This window comes from Spermophilus citellus (genome assembly GCF_964194105.1).
Source record: "Spermophilus citellus genome assembly, chromosome: 3".
NCBI classification, from domain to species: Eukaryota; Metazoa; Chordata; class Mammalia; order Rodentia; family Sciuridae; genus Spermophilus; species Spermophilus citellus.
Window position 1 is genome coordinate 66,958,257 of NC_138184.1, and position 14,255 is coordinate 66,972,511.

The following is a 14,255-nucleotide window of genomic DNA, read 5'->3' on the forward strand; positions in this document are numbered from 1 at the left end:
TTGGTTCCCCAAATTTCGTTCTTCTATGTTGAAGCGTTCGTTTCCAGTAACAGTTTGAATTTTGGCGTTTCACTCTGTTTTCTCCTATACTGATAGATGTATTTGGAACTCTAAATCAAACAAGGTTTGTGCTAGCTTCTTGAAACTTGACACAATAAAGCAGTTTCAGGTTCTATCTCTATGTTCTCTTTCCTCTTGATGTAGCACAAACAGTTTCAGGTTCTATCTCTATGTTCTGTTTCCTCTTGATGTAACCCTCAACAGTGACTGGGGAGAAGCACTTTCATTGAAAGTGGTTGCCAAGCTTCCAAAAATTACGAGTCTCCAGAAATCTCAGCAACTATTTTTTCACCCAAACTGGATGATACTTTCAGGTAAAGATCAGTACACTAAGCCCACTTGGTTCCCCAAATTTCGTTCTTCTATGTTGAAGCGTTCGTTTCCAGTAACAGTTTGAATTTTGGCGTTTCACTCTGTTTTCTCCTATACTGATAGATGTATTTGGAACTCTAAATCAAACACGGTTTGGGCTAGCTTCTTGAAACTTGACACAATAAAGCAGTTTCACGTTCTTTCTCTATGTTCTGTTTCCTTTTGATGTAGCCCTAAGCAGTGACTGGGGAGAAACACTTTCATTGAAAGTGGGTGCCAAGCTTCCAAAAATTACGAGTCTCCAGAAATCTCAGCAACTATTTCTTCAGCCAAACTGGATGACACTTTCAGGTAATGATCAGTACACTAAGCCCACTTGGTTCCCCAAATTTCGTTCTTCTATGTTGAAGCGTTCGTTTCCAGTAATAGTTAGAATTTTGGCGTTTCACTCTGTTTTCTCCTATACTGATAGATGTATTTGGAACTCTAAATCAAACACGGTTTTTGCTAGCTTCTTGAAACTTGACACAATAAAGCAGTTTCACGTTCTTTCTCTATGTTCTGTTTCCTCTTGATGTAGCCCTAAGCAGTGACTGGGGAGAAACCCTTTCATTGAAAGGGGTTGCCAAGCTTCCAAAAATTACGAGTCTCCAGAAATCTCAGCAACTATTTTTTCACCCAAACTGGATGAAACTTTCAGGTAATGATGAGTACACTAAGCCCACTTGGTTCCCCAAATTTCGTTCTTCTATGTTGAAGCGTTCGTTTCCAGTAACAGTTTGAATTTTGGCGTTTCACTCTGTTTTCTCCTATACTAATAGATGTATTTGGAACTCTAAATCAAACACGGTTTGTGCTAGCTTTTTGAAACTTGACACAATAAAGCAGTTTCACGTTCTATCTCTATGTTCTGTTTCTTCTTGATGTATCCCTAAGCAGTGACTGGGGAGAAACACTTTCATTGAAAGAGGTTGCCAAGCTTCCAAAAATTACGAGTCTCCAGAAATCTCAGCAACTATTTTTTCACCCAAACTGGATGATACTTTCAGGTAATGATCAGTACACTAAGCCCACTTGGTTCCCCAAATTTCCTTCTTCTATGTTGAAGCGTTCGTTTCCAGTAACAGTTTGAATTTTGGCGTTTCACTCTGTTTTCTCCTATACTGATAGATGTATTTGGAACTCTAAATCAAACACGGTTTGTGCTAGCTTCTTGAAACTTGACACAATAAAGCAGTTTCACGTTCTATCTCTATGTTCTGTTTCCTCTTGATGTAACCCTCCACAGTGACTGGGGAGAAGCACTTTCATTGAAAGTGGTTGCCAAGCTTCCAAAAATTACGAGTCTCCAGAAATCTCAGCAACTATTTTTTCACCCAAACTGGATGATACTTTTAGGTAAAGATCAGTACACTAAGCCCACTTGGTTCCCCAAATTTCGTTCTTCTATGTTGAAGCGTTCGTTTCCAGTAACAGTTTGAATTTTGGCGTTTCACTCTGTTTTCTCCTATACTGATGGATGTATTTGGAACTCTAAATCAAACACGGTTTGTGCTAGCTTCTTGAAACTTGACACAATAAAGCAGTTTCACGTTCTATCTCTATATTCTGTTTCCTCTTGATGTAGCCCTAAGCAGTGACTGGGGAGAAACACTTTCATTGAAAGGGGTTGCCAAGCTTCCAAAAATTACGAGTCTCCAGAAATCTCAGCAACTATTTTTTCACCCAAACTGGATGATACTTTCAGGTAATGATCAGTACACTAAGCCCACTTGGTTCCCCAAATTTCCTTCTTCTATGTTGAAGCGTTCGTTTCCAGTAACAGTTTGAATTTTGGCGTTTCACTCTGTTTTCTCCTATACTGATAGATGTATTTGGAACTCTAAATCAAACACGGTTTGTGCTAGCTTCTTGAAACTTGACACAATAAAGCAGTTTCACGTTCTATCTCTATGTTCTGTTTCCTCTTGATGTAGCCCTAAGCAGTGACTGGGGAGAAACACTTTCATTGAAAGGGGTTGCCAAGCTTCCAAAAATTACGAGTCTCCAGAAATCTCAGCAACTATTTTTTCACCCAAACTGGATGACACTTTCAGGTAATGATCAGTACACTAAGCCCACTTGGTTCCCCAAATTTCGTTCTTCTATGCTGAAGCGTTCGTTTCCAGTAACAGTTTGAATTTTGGCGTTTCACTCTGTTTTCTCCTATACTGATAGATGTATTTGGAACTCTAAATCAAACACGGTTTGTGCTAGCTTCTTGAAACTTGACACAATAAAGCAGTTTCACGTTCTTTCTCTATGTTCTGTTTCCTTTTGATGTAGCCCTAAGCAGTGACTGGGGAGAAACACTTTCATTGAAAGGGGTTGCCAAGCTTCCGAAAATTACGAGTCTCCAGAAATCTCAGCAACTATTTCTTCAGCCAAACTGGATGACACTTTCAGGTAATGATCAGTACACTAAGCCCACTTGGTTCCCCAAATTTCGAAATTTTATGTTGAAGCGTTCATTTCCAGTAACAGTTTGAATTTTGGCGTTTCACTCTCTTTTCTCCTATACTGATAGATGTATTTGGAACTCTAAATCAAACACGGTTTGTGCTAGCTTTTTGAAACTTGACACAATAAAGCAGTTTCACGTTCTATCTCTATGTTCTGTTTCTTCTTGATGTATCCCTAAGCAGTGACTGGGGAGAAACACTTTCATTGAAAGGGGTTGCCAAGCTTCCAAAAATTACGAGTCTCCAGAAAACTCAGCAACTATTTTTTCACCCAAACTGGATGATACTTTCAGGTAATGATCAGTACACTAAGCCCACTTGGTTCCCCAAATTTCGTTCTTCTATGTTGAAGCGTTCGTTTCCAGTAACAGTTTGAATTTTGGCGTTTCACTCTGTTTTCTCCTATACTGATAGATGTATTTGGAACTCTAAATCAAACACGGTTTGTGCTAGCTTCTTGAAACTTGACACAATAAAGCAGTTTCAAGTTCTATCTCTATGTTCTGTTTCCTCTTGATGTAGCCCTAAGCAGTGACTGGGGAGAAGCACTTTCATTGAAAGTGGTTGCCAAGCTTCCAAAAATTACGAGTCTCCAGAAATCTCAGCAACTATTTTTTCACCCAAACTGGATGATACTTTCAGGTAAAGATCAGTACACTAAGCCCACTTGGTTCCCCAAATTTCGTTCTTCTATGTTGAAGCGTTCGTTTCCAGTAACAGTTTGAATTTTGGCGTTTCACTCTGTTTTCTCCTATACTGATAGATGTATTTGGAACTCTAAATCAAACACGGTTTGTGCTAGCTTCTTGAAACTTGACACAATAAAGCAGTTTCACGTTCTTTCTCTATGTTCTGTTTCCTTTTGATGTAGCCCTAAGCAGTGACTGGGGAGAAACACTTTCATTGAAAGGGGTTGCCAAGCTTCCAAAAATTACGAGTCTCCAGAAATCTCAGCAACTATTTCTTCAGCCAAACTGGATGACACTTTCAGGTAATGATCAGTACACTAAGCCCACTTGGTTCCCCAAATTTCGTTCTTCTATGTTGAAGCGTTCGTTTCCAGTAACAGTTATAATTTTGGCGTTTCACTCTGTTTTCTCCTATACTGATAGATGTATTTGGAACTCTAAATCAAACACGGTTTGTGCTAGCTTCTTGAAACTTGACACAATAAAGCAGTTTCACGTTCTTTCTCTATGTTCTGTTTCCTCTTGATGTAGCCCTAAGCAGTGACTGGGGAGAAACACTTTCATTGAAAGGGGTTGCCAAGCTTCCAAAAATTACGAGTCTCCAGAAATCTCAGCAACTATTTTTTCACCCAAACTGGATGAAACTTTCAGGTAATGATGAGTACACTAAGCCCACTTGGTTCCCCAAATTTCGTTCTTCTATGTTGAAGCGTTCGTTTCCAGTAACAGTTTGAATTTTGGCGTTTCACTCTGTTTTCTCCTATACTGATAGATGTATTTCGAACTCTAAATCAAACACGGTTTGTGCTAGCTTTTTGAAACTTGACACAATAAAGCAGTTTCACGTTCTATCTGTATGTTCTGTTTCTTCTTGATGTATCCCTAAGCAGTGACTGGGGAGAAACACTTTCATTGAAAGGGGTTGCCAAGCTTCCAAAAATTACGAGTCTCCAGAAATCTCAGCAACTATTTTTTCACCCAAACTGGATGATACTTTCAGGTAATGATCAGTACACTAAGCCCACTTGGTTCCCCAAATTTCCTTCTTCTATGTTGAAGCGTTCGTTTCCAGTAACAGTTTGAATTTTGGCGTTTCACTCTGTTTTCTCCTATACTGATAGATGTATTTGGAACTCTAAATCAAACACGGTTTGTGCTAGCTTCTTGAAACTTGACACAATAAAGCAGTTTCACGTTCTATCTCTATGTTCTGTTTCCTCTTGATGTAACCCTCCACAGTGACTGGGGAGAAGCACTTTCATTGAAAGTGGTTGCCAAGCTTCCAAAAATTACGAGTCTCCAGAAATCTCAGCAACTATTTTTTCACCCAAACTGGATGATACTTTCAGGTAAAGATCAGTACACTAAGCCCACTTGGTTCCCCAAATTTCGTTCTTCTATGTTGAAGCGTTCGTTTCCAGTAACAGTTTGAATTTTGGCGTTTCACTCTGTTTTCTCCTATACTGATAGATGTATTTGGAACTCTAAATCAAACACGGTTTGTGCTAGCTTCTTGAAACTTGACACAATAAAGCAGTTTCACGTTCTATCTCTATGTTCTGTTTCCTCTTGATGTAGCCCTAAGCAGTGACTGGGGAGAAACACTTTCATTGAAAGGGGTTGCCAAGCTTCCAAAAATTACGAGTCTCCAGAAATCTCAGCAACTATTTTTTCACCCAAACTGGATGACACTTTCAGGTAATTATCAGTACACTAAGCCCACTTGGTTCCCCAAATTTCGTTCTTCTATGCTGAAGCGTTCGTTTCCAGTAACAGTTTGAATTTTGGCGTTTCACTCTCTTTTCTCCTATACTGATAGATGTATTTGGAACTCTAAATCAAACACGGTTTGTGCTAGCTTCTTGAAACTTGACACAATAAAGCAGTTTCACGTTCTATCTCTATGTTCTGTTTCCTCTTGATGTAGCCCTAAGCAGTGACTGGGGAGAAACACTTTCATTGAATGGGGTTGTCAAGCTTCCAAAAATTACGAGTCTCCAGAAATCTAAGCAACTATTTTTTCATCCAAACTGGATGATACTTTCAGGTAATGATCAGTACACTAAGCCCACTTGGTTCCCCAAATTTTGTTCTTCTATGTTGAAGCGTTCGTTTCCAGTAACAGTTTGAATTTTGGCATTTCACTCTGTTTTCTCCTATACTGATAGATGTATTTGGAACTCTAAATCAAACACGGTTTGTGCTAGCTTCTTGAAACTTGACACAATAAAGCAGTTTCACGTTCTATCTCTATGTTCTGTTTCCTCTTGATGTAGCCCTAAGCAGTGACTGGGGAGAAACACTTTCATTGAAAGGGGTTGCCAAGCTTCCAAAAATTACGAGTCTCCAGAAATCTCAGCAACTATTTTTTCACCCAAACTGGATGATACTTTCAGGTAATGATCAGTAAACTAAGCCCACTTGGTTCCCCAAATTTCGTTCTTCTATATTGAAGCGTTCGTTTCCAGTAACAGTTTGAATTTGGCGTTTCACTCTGTTTCCTTTTATACTGATAGATGTATTTGGAACTCTAAATCAAACACGGTTTGTGCTAGCTTCTTGAAACTTGACACAATAAAGCAGTTTCACGTTCTTTCTCTATGTTCTGTTTCCTCTTGATGTAGCCCTAAGCAGTGACTGGGGAGAAACACTTTCATTGAAAGGGGTTGCCAAGCTTCCAAAAATTACGAGTCTCCAGAAATCTCAGCAACTATTTTTTCACCCAAACTGGATGATACTTTCAGGTAATGATCAGTACACTAAGCCCACTTGGTTCCCCAAATTTCATTCTTCTATGTTGAAGCGTTCGTTTCCAGTAACAGTTTGAATTTTGGTGTTTCACTCTGTTTTCTCCTATACTGATAGATGTATTTGGAACTCCAAATCAAACACGGTTTGTGCTAGCTTCTTGAAACTTGACACAATAAAGCAGTTTCACGTTCTTTCTCTAAGTACTGTTTCCTTTTGATGTAGCCCTAAGCAGTGACTGGGAGAAACAATTTCATTGAAAGTGGTTGCCAAGCTTCCAAAAATTACGAGTCTCCAGAAATATCAGCAACTATTTTTTCACCCAAACTGGATGATACTTTCAGGTAAAGATCAGTACACTAAGCCCACTTGGTTCCCCAAATTTCGTTCTTCTATGTTGAAGCGTTCGTTTGCAGTAACAGTTTGAATTTTGGCGTTTTACTCTGTTTTCTCCTATACTGATAGATGTATTTGGAACTCTAAATCAAACACGATTTGTGCTAGCTTCTTGAAACTTGACACAATAAAGCAGTTTCACGTTCTATCTCTATGTTCTGTTTCCTCTTGATGTAGCCCTAAGCAGTGACTGGGGAGAAACACTTTCATTGAAAGGGGTTGCCAAGCTTCCAAAAATTACGAGTCTCCAGAAATCTCAGCAACTATTTTTTCACCCAAACTGGATGACACTTTCAGGTAATGATCAGTACACTAAGCCCACTTGGTTCCCCAAATTTCGTTCTTCTATGTTGAAGCGTTCGTTTCCAGTAACAGTTTGAATTTTGGTGTTTCACTCTGTTTTCTCCTATACTGATAGATGTATTTGGAACTCTAAATCAAACACGGTTTGTGCTAGCTTCTTGAAACGTGACACAATAAAGCAGTTTCAGGTTCTATCTCTATGTTCTTTTTCCTCTTGATGTAGCCCTAAGCAGTGACTGGGGAGAAACACTTTCATTGAAAGGGGTTGCCAAGCTTACAAAAATTACGAGTCTCCAGAAATCTCAGCAACTATTTTTTCACCCAAACTGGATGACACTTTCAGGTAATGATCAGTACACTAAGCCCACTTGGTTCCCCAAATTTCGTTCTTCTATATTGAAGCGTTCGTTTCCAGTAACAGTTTGAATTTTGGCGTTTCACTCTGTTTTCTCCTACACTGATAGATGTATTTGGAACACTAAATCAAACAGGGTTTGTGCTAGCTTCTTGAAACTTGACACAATAAAGCAGTTTCAGGTTCTATCTCTATATTCTTTTTTCTCTTGATGTAGCCCTAAGTAGTGACTGGGGAGAAACACTTTCATTGAAAGGGGTTGCCAATCTTCCAAAATTTACGAGTCTCCAGAAATCTCAGCAACGATTTTTTCACCCAAACTGGATGATACTTTCACGTAATGATCAGTACACTAAGCCCACTTGGTTCCCCAATTCTCATTCTTTTATGTTGAAGGGTTCGTTTCCGGTAACAGTTTGAATTTTCGCGTTTCACTCTGTTTTCTCCTATATTGGTAGATGCATTTGGAACTCTAAATCAAACACGGTTTGTGCTAGCTTCTTGAAACTTGAAACAATAAAGCAGTTTCACCCTCTATCTCTATGTTCTCTTTCCTCTTGATGTAACCCTCAGCAGTGACTGGGGACAAACACTTTCATTGAAAGGGGTTGCCAAGCTTCCAAAAATTATGAGTCTCCAGAAATCTCAGCAACTATTTTTTCACCCAAACTGGATGATACTTTCAGGTAATGATCAGTACACTAAGCCCACTTGGTTCCCCAAATTTTGTTCTTCTATGTTGAAGCGTTCGTTTCCAGTAACAGTTTGAATTTTGGCGTTTCACTCTGTGTTCTCCTACACTGATAGATGTATTTGGAACTCTAAATCAAACACGGTTTGTGCTAGCTTCTTGAAACTTGACACAATAAAGCAGTTTCACGTTCTATCTCTATGTTCTGTTTCCTCTTGATGTAACCCTCAGCAGTGACTGGGGAGAAACACTTTCATTGAAAGGGGTTGCCAAGCTTCCAAAAATTACGAGTCTTCAGAAATCTCAGCAACTATTTTTTCACCCAAACTGGATGATACTTTCAGGTAATGATCAGTACACTAAGCCCACTTGGTTCCCCAAATTTCGTTCTTCTATATTGAAGCGTTCGTTTCCAGTAACAGTTTGAATTTTGGCGTTTCACTCTGTGTTCTCCTATACTGATAGATGTATTTGGAACTCTTAATCAAACACGGTTTGTGCTAGCTTCTTGAAACTTGACACAATAAAGCAGTTTCAGGTTCTATCTCTATGTTCTTTTTCCTCTTGATGTAGCCCTAAGCAGTGACTGGGGAGAAACACTTTCATTGAAAGGGGTTGCCAAGCTTCCAAAAATTACGAGTCTCCAGAAATCTCAGCAAGTATTTTTTCACCCAAACTGGATGACACTTTCAGGTAATTATCAGTACACTAAGCCCACTTTGTTCCCCAAATTTCGTTCTTCTATGTTGAAGCGTTCGTTTCCAGTAACAGTTTGAATTTTGGCGTTTCACTCTGTTTTCTCCTATACTGATAGATGTATTTGGAACTCTAAATCAAACACAGTTTGTGCTAGCTTCTTGAAACTTGACACAAAAAAGCAGTTTCACGTTCTATCTCTATGTTCTGTTTCCTCTTGATGTAACCCTCAGCAGTGACTGGGGAGAAACACTTTCATTGAAAGCGGTAGCCAAGCATCCAAAAATTACGAGTCTCCAGAAATCTCAGCAACTATTTTTTCACCCAAACTGGATGATACTTTCACGTAATGATCAGTACACTAAGCCCACTTGGTTCCCCAAATTTCGTTCTTCTATATTGAAGCGTTCGTTTCCAGTAACAGTTTGAATTTTGGCGTTTCACTCTGTGTTCTCCTATACTGATAGATGTATTTGGAACTCTAAATCAAACACGGTTTGTGCTAGCTTCTTGAAACTTGACACAATAAAGCAGTTTCAGGTTCTATCTCTATGTTCTTTTTCCTCTTGATGTAGCCCTAAGCAGTGACTGGGGAGAAACACTTTCATTGAAAGGGGTTGCCAAGCTTCCAAAAATTACGAGTCTCCAGAAATCTCAGCAACTATTTTTTCACCCAAACTGGATGATACTTTCAGGTAATGATCAGTACACTAAGCCCACTTGGTTTCCCAAATTTCATTCTTCTATGTTGAAGCGTTCGTTTCCAGTAACAGTTTGAATTTTGGCGTTTCACTCTGTGTTCTCCTATACTGATAGATGTATTTGGAACTCTAAATCAAACACGGTTTGTGCTAGCTTCTTGAAACTTGACACAATAAAGCAGTTTCACGTTCTATCTCTATGTTCTGTTTCCTCTTGATGTAGCCCTAAGCAGTGACTGGGGAGAAACCCTTTCATTGAAAGGGGTTGCCAAGCTTCCAAAAATTACGAGTCTCCAGAAATATCAGCAACTATTTTTTCACCCAAACTGGATGATACTTTCAGGTAATGATCAGTACACTAAGCCCACTTGGTTCCCCAAATTTCGTTCTTCCATATTGAAGAGTTCGTTTCCAGTAACAGTTTGAGTTTTGGCATTTCACTCTGTGTTCTCCTATACTGATAGATGTATTCGGAACTCTTAATCAAACACGGTTTGTGCTAGCTTCTTGAAACTTGACACAATAAAGCAGTTTCACGTTCTATCTCTATGTTCTGTTTCCTCTTGATGTAGCCCTAAGCAGTGACTGGGGAGAAACACTTTCATTGAAAGGGGTTGCCAAGCTTCCAAAAATTACGCGTCTAAAGAAATCTCAGCAACTATTTTTTCACCCAAACTGGATGATACTTTCACGTAATGATCAGTACACTAAGCCCACTTGGTTCCCCAATTCTCATTCTTTTATGTTGAAGGGTTCGTTTCCGGTAACAGTTTGAATTTTCGCGCTTCACTCTGTTTTCTCCTATATTGGTAGATGCATTTGGAACTCTAAATCAAACACGGTTTGTGCTAGCTTCTTGAAACTTGAAACAATAAAGCAGTTTCACCCTCTATCTCTATGTTCTCTTTCCTCTTGATGTAACCCTCAGCAGTGACTGGGGACAAACACTTTCATTGAAAGGGGTTGCCAAGCTTCCAAAAATTACGAGTCTCCAGAAATCTCAGCAACTATTTTTTCACCCAAACTGGATGATACTTTCAGGTAATGATCAGTACACTAAGCCCACTTGGTTCCCCAAATTTTGTTCTTCTATGTTGAAGCGTTCGTTTCCAGTAACAGTTTGAATTTTGGCGTTTCACTCTGTGTTCTCCTACACTGATAGATGTATTTGGAACTCTAAATCAAACACGGTTTGTGCTAGCTTCTTGAAACTTGACACAATAAAGCAGTTTCACGTTCTATCTCTATGTTCTGTTTCCTCTTGATGTAACCCTCAGCAGTGACTGGGGAGAAACACTTTCATTGAAAGGGGTTGCCAAGCTTCCAAAAATTACGAGTCTCCAGAAATCTCAGCAACTATTTTTTCACCCAAACTGGATGACACTTTCAGGTAATGATCAGTACACTAAGCCCACTTGGTTCCCCAAATTTCGTTCTTCTATGTTGAAGCGTTCGTTTCCAGTAACAGTTTGAATTTTGGCGTTTCACTCTGTTTTATCCTATATTGATAGATGTATTTGGAACTATAAATCAAACACGGTTTGTGCTAGCTTCTTGAAACTTGACACAAAAAAGCAGTTTCAGGTTCTATCTCTGTGTTCTGTTTCCTCTTGATGTAACCCTCAGCAGTGACTGGGGAGAAACACTTTCATTGAAAGCGGTTGCCAAGCTTCCAAAAATTACGAGTCTCCCGAAATCTCAGCAACTATTTTTTCACCCAAACTGGATGACAGTTTCAGGTAATAATCAGTACACTAAGCCCACTTGGTTCCCCAAATTTCGTTCTTCTATGTTGAAGCGTTCGTTTCCAGTAACAGTTAGAATTTTGGCGTTTCACTCTGTTTTCTCCTATACTGATAGATGTATTTGGAACTCTAAATCAAACACGGTTTGTGCAGGCTTCTTGAAACTTGAAACAATAAAGCAGGTTCACGTTCTATCTCTATGTTCTGTTTCCTCTTGATGTAGCCCTAAGCAGTGACTGGGGAGAAACACTTTCATTGAAAGGGGTTGCCAAGCTTCCAAAAATTACGAGTCTCCAGAAATCTCAGCAACTATTTTTTCACCCAAACTGGATGATACTTTCTGGTAATGATCAGTACACTAAGCCCACTTGGTTCCCCAAATTTCGTTCTTCTATGTTGAAGCGTTCGTTTCCAGTAACAGTTTGAATTTTGGCGTTTCACTCTGTTTTCTCCTATACTGATAGATGTATTTGGAACTCTAAATCAAACACGGTTTGTGCTAGCTTCTTGAAACTTGACACAATAAAGCAGTTTCACGTTCTATCTCTATGTTCTGTTTCCTCTTGATGTAGCCCTAAGCAGTGACTGGGGAGAAACACTTTCATTGAAAGGGGTTGCCAAGCTTCCAAAAATTACGAGTCTCCAGAAATCTCAGCAACTATTTTTTCACCCAAACTGGATGACACTTTCAGGTAATGATCAGTACACTAAGCCCACTTGGTTCCCCAAATTTCGTTCTTCTATGTTGAAGCGTTCGTTTCCAGTAACAGTTTGAATTTTGGTGTTTCACTCTGTTTTCTCCTATACTGATAGATGTATTTGGAACTCTAAATCAAACACGGTTTGTGCTAGCTTCTTGAAACGTGACACAATAAAGCAGTTTCAGGTTCTATCTCTATGTTCTTTTTCCTCTTGATGTAGCCCTAAGCAGTGACTGGGGAGAAACACTTTCATTGAAAGGGGTTGCCAAGCTTCCAAAAATTACGAGTCTCCAGAAATCTCAGCAACTATTTTTTCACCCAAACTGGATGATACTTTCTGGTAATGATCAGTACACTAAGCCCACTTGGTTCCCCAAATTTCGTTCTTCCATATTGAAGAGTTCGTTTCCAGTAACAGTTTGAGTTTTGGCATTTCACTCTGTGTTCTCCTATACTGATAGATGTATTTGGAACTCTTAATCAAACACGGTTTGTGCTAGCTTCTTGAAACTTGACACAATAAAGCAGTTTCAGGTTCTATCTCTATGTTCTTTTTCCTCTTGATGTAGCCCTAAGCAGTGACTGGGGAGAAACACTTTCATTGAAAGGGGTTGCCAAGCTTCCAAAAATTACGTGTCTCCAGAAATCTCAGCAAGTATTTTTTCACCCAAACTGGATGACACTTTCAGGTAATTATCAGTACACTAAGCCCACTTTGTTCCCCAAATTTCGTTCTTCTATGTTGATGCGTTCGTTTCCAGTAACAGTTTGAATTTTGGCGTTTCACTCTGTTTTATCCTATACTGATAGATGTATTTGGAACTCTAAATCAAACACGGTTTGTGCTAGCTTCTTGAAACTTGACACAAAAAAGCAGTTTCACGTTCTATCTCTATGTTCTGTTTCCTCTTGATGTAACCCTCAGCAGTGACTGGGGAGAAACACTTTCATTGAAAGCGGTAGCCAAGCATCCAAAAATTACGAGTCTCCAGAAATCTCAGCAACTATTTTTTCACCCAAACTGGATGATACTTTCACGTAATGATCAGTACACTAAGCCCACTTGGTTCCCCAAATTTCGTTCTCCTATGTTGAAGCGTTCGTTTCCAGTAACAGTTTGAATTTTGGTGTTTCACTCTGTTTTCTCCTATACTGATAGATGTATTTGGAACTCTAAATCAAACACGGTTTGTGCTAGCTTCTTGAAACGTGACACAATAAAGCAGTTTCAGGTTCTATCTCTATATTCTTTTTTCTCTTGATATAGCCCTAAGTAGTGACTGGGGAGAAACACTTTCATTGAAAGGGGTTGCCAATCTTCCAAAATTTACGAGTCTCCAGAAATCTCAGCAACAATTTTTTCACCCAAACTGGATGATACTTTCACGTAATGATCAGTACACTAAGCCCACTTGGTTCCCCAATTCTCATTCTTTTATGTTGAAGGGTTCGTTTCCGGTAACAGTTTGAATTTTCGCGTTTCACTCTGTTTTCTCCTATATTGGTAGATGCATTTGGAACTCTAAATCAAACACGGTTTGTGCTAGCTTCTTGAAACTTGAAACAATAAAGCAGTTTCACCCTCTATCTCTATGTTCTCTTTCCTCTTGATGTAACCCTCAGCAGTGACTGGGGACAAACACTTTCATTGAAAGGGGTTGCCAAGCTTCCAAAAATTACGAGTCTCCAGAAATCTCAGCAACTATTTTTTCACCCAAACTGGATGATACTTTCAGGTAATGATCAGTACACTAAGCCCACTTGGTTCCCCAAATTTTGTTCTTCTATGTTGAAGCGTTCGTTTCCAGTAACAGTTTGAATTTTGGCGTTTCACTCTGTGTTCTCCTACACTGATAGATGTATTTGGAACTCTAAATCAAACACGGTTTGTGCTAGCTTCTTGAAACTTGACACAATAAAGCAGTTTCACGTTCTATCTCTATGTTCTGTTTCCTCTTGATGTAACCCTCAGCAGTGACTGGGGAGAAACACTTTCATTGAAAGGGGTTGCCAAGCTTCCAAAAATTACGAGTCTTCAGAAATCTCAGCAACTATTTTTTCACCCAAACTGGATGATACTTTCAGGTAATGATCAGTACACTAAGCCCACTTGGTTCCCCAAATTTCGTTCTTCTATATTGAAGCGTTCGTTTCCAGTAACAGTTTGAATTTTGGCGTTTCACTCTGTGTTCTCCTATACTGATAGATGTATTTGGAACTCTTAATCAAACACGGTTTGTGCTAGCTTCTTGAAACTTGACACAATAAAGCAGTTTCAGGTTCTATCTCTATGTTCTTTTTCCTCTTGATGTAGCCCTAAGCAGTGACTGGGGAGAAACACTTTCATTGAAAGGGGT